This window comes from Triturus cristatus, chromosome 4_1, assembly GCF_964204655.1.
Source record: "Triturus cristatus chromosome 4_1, aTriCri1.1, whole genome shotgun sequence".
Lineage (NCBI taxonomy): Eukaryota > Metazoa > Chordata > Amphibia > Caudata > Salamandridae > Triturus > Triturus cristatus.
In genome coordinates this window covers 183,685,634-183,688,943 of record NC_140585.1, presented here as the reverse complement: position 1 = coordinate 183,688,943, position 3,310 = coordinate 183,685,634, and the positions used below count along the sequence as shown (strand labels likewise).

Genomic DNA, 3,310 nt, shown 5'->3' with positions numbered 1-3,310 from the left:
TCTCACGGGAGGCTGCAGCATCGGACTCCTTTGTGCCTCTATGCTTAGGAGGCATGCCTGTGAGGATCGGAGCTGCTGGGGACACAGCGTAAGGAAGCCAAAAAAACACCCCAGCCAAGGAGCAGATCCGGGAGAGACGGAGGTCAATCAGCAAGGCCGCAGAGGACCATACAGCTTAAGGACGGCGTGTCCGCGGACACTCAGGGCGAAGACAGAGACCAGCAGCTCCCAAATGCCAAGGGCCGGTGAGAGTTTAGAGAGGCACAGACAGGCATGCTTGTGTAAGCAGAGGAGGGTCAGCCAGAAACAGCTAAGCAGAGCCAACGCAGCAGAGGTCTCCCACCAGGCGGTATTGCCGACTCAAAACAGCGATGAGATCACCGACCCAAGGGCAGATTGTATAGGCCATGAGGGGGACCACACCAGATAGAGGAGGAAAAACGTCCCAAGAACCCACCAGGGATCCTGGAGGTCCCGGAGGTAGCGAGGCAGCGGTTAGAGCAAAGCAGTCTCTCACAGGAGTTGAATTATCCCCAGGAGTCACGCAAACAAAGAGCGTGGCAAAGCAGGGCCCAAAGAGCGTGAAAAGCCAAGCCAGGCAGCAGCAGGAGGAATCTCGTTGTGCACGGCCACGCTCAAACTGACTCCCGGAGTCAGGGCCTCGGGGGAGGGGCAGGGGCACTGGCGCAGGATACGGGGAGGCTTAGGGCACAGGAAAGTATAAAATGGCGGGCCCAGCACCGGGGAGTGAAGCGGAGCTCACACGGGCCAACCGCCCATGCAGAAGCACTCCCCTCGCCCTGGTACCTCCTGCCGTAGATTGGTCTAACAGAGTCTGCTTTATATCAGGGGCACAGGAGCGGGTCCGGCCACCCTCGCGGCCGTCGCTTCCTCCTCGTCACTCCAATTCCGGGCGCAGCCATACACGCATTACAACGCATGCGTTGTAACAGTGCATGCGAAGTAATAACATGCGTAATAAAGGCTACACGTTGTTACAGCGCATGTGTTGTTATGCTTGCGTTGTAATGGTATGAGAACTACAAGTCGCCTACTAATGTAAGGCTGCCCGGGGTGGGGGTTGCGCAGCGGCCCGCCCCCTTGAGGGCGGCCGCCTTAGTGCCACAGGAAGGCACAGGGGTGGGAGGTCTTGTCCCTGGGCTTGACCTAGGGAGACCCCAGTCAGGTAGCTGCTTCCGGCGGGGAGGAGCCTTGAGGGGGGGTACATATTCGGTCCCCGCCCCCTCCTCGCCCTCTTGTCCGTTCGTTTTGCCTTAGCTGCTGGTTCCGCGTCGGTCGTGTTCTCTGGGAGAGATAGAGTCACACTTCGATCGATCGCTCGCCTGGTACGATCGTCTGCGGCCCAGAACGTCCGCTTGTCGCGGTGAGTCTGCTTGAGGTGGGCGATATAAAAAATGTGTACTTTGAAAGCCGGCAGTTAGACGTGTCCCGGTCGGCGGCTTCCCTTAGCCTTGGTTATTTGCCCTGGAAGGGGCTCTCATTGGGCCTGAAGGCCCTGGGGACGGGATGTGGTCCGGCGGCAAGACTGCAGACCTTGGGTTCGAGCCTCGTGGTCGCGTCCACAGCCTGTGATCTGGGCAAATCACTTAATCACTTAATGGCCGAGTTCGCGCTATATAATTTTGCAACACCGGGGTGGTAGCGTTACTGGGTTAGCCCGGATCAGGTCTCAGTTATCCCGGTAAGTGTTGGTGATTGATTGGAAGCGAGAGTCTCGGTGGAGCGGCGGGTGATCTTGGTGCCATAGCGTGGCCGGGAGGGCCCGGATCGGTGCTTTTATTAAGGCATTCGTGGCTGCGGGGCTGTAGCTCAAGGTTAGAGCGCATGCGGTGCATGCCTGTGGCCCCAGGTTCGATTCTCCGGTATCTCCGCTTCTGTCACAGTGCTGCCGACCTCGGAGCAGGGGACCAGGGTGCGAGAGTCGGAATTGTCTTTTGAGAGCACGGGTGTCATTATGCCAGGGGGTGTAGCCCAGTGGTAGAGCGCAGGGATTGCGTGGAGGAGGCCCCGGAAGGGCTGGATTTAGGACGGTGCGACCGTGGTGCCATCTTCTTGTGGGCGCCGGGTTTGGATGTTTATTAGGCTTTTGAAGCACCGGATGCTGCGTTTCTTTCAGATCTCACGTGTGGGTCAAGTTACTCGTGTGATTAATTTCCTCCTGGAGAGATCAGCATTTTGTAGAGTTGAGGCTTAGACTAACGGGAAGTTAGTGCAGAGGGTAGGTGTTCCTGCTGCTAAGAACGTGGGCCAAGTAGATTACAGAGGGCGTTTGATGTAAATAGGTCAGCAGGTTACTGTTTTCAAAGGAGGCACACCTTTTTACTCACAAGTTACAACTTAAGGTACGTTATTCAATAACTGCATGCACACCGCCAAGCATACATTAAGAGAACATTGTTTACTTTGCAAAAAGGGCTAATTTTGGGAGGCGGGAGCTAGCATGGCGCGCGTTTGACCAGAATCGGGCAGCATAGCGCTTTCTTGCACCAGTTGCCTCACATGCTGGCATGTACGGATAGCGTTGGATGAAAGGAGAGAAGGTTAGCACTTCCCTTGACAAGGATGGAAGGGGTGTCCTAGTGGCCTTTACAACACATGCACGGTTAAGGCACCGTTACTTACTTACTGGCGTCTAAACCATGTCAGGCATGATGCGCGTTTTAGTAATACAGTGCAGCAACGCATGATTAAGAAGGGAAGTTAGCGCAATTGGTTTGTCGAGGAGAGGATGTGGACCGTCGGCTACGCTGCGGCGAGGTCGCGTACACGTGAGAAGTCCCTGGGTGTGGAATGCGGGTGGCTTGGATCTGGGGAGTCCAGGTTCGGGCCTCAGCGTGGGCATTGTAGGGAGAGGCGGTGTGGCCTCAGGCACGCGCGCGCTGTCGCAGGCGGGTCTTTGTTTTCCCCGCGCGTGAATGTGGATGTAAGGCGGTGCCATGTGGGGCCCCCCTTTACCGTGGGGCCAAGTTCTCGCTATATATATATATAATGTGCACACCGGAGCAGAGTATCAGCCATGGGAGGTGAGGGGCATTTATCTGATAGTGCTATGTGGGCACGGTGTCATGTATGGCAGAGTATGCACTATGTAGGCTTGCGTCATTTTGGTGTGTCCCCTTGCGGCGGAGCGGGTGCTATGTGTAGCGCGCGGATGCCGATTGGACTTGGGCGGGCTAGCGCGATGTCATAATAACCTCAAGGGAAGAAGGCCAAGAGTGTGGGTGCTCTTTGCCTGGTTAGTTATAGCTCAAGTTCGTGCTGTATAGGCCCCGGATTGGGATATTGCAGT

General features: G+C 56.3%; 1 non-coding gene across 1 annotated transcript; it reads left to right on the top strand.

The window, feature by feature from the left end:
• The first annotated feature begins 2,539 nt into the window (after window positions 1-2,539).
• Window positions 2,540-2,664, top strand: LOC146853894 (U6atac minor spliceosomal RNA). The gene has a single exon (XR_014959012.1). It is a non-coding gene; the product is annotated as a U6atac minor spliceosomal RNA (small nuclear RNA).
• Window positions 2,665-3,310: the final 646 nt, after the last annotated feature.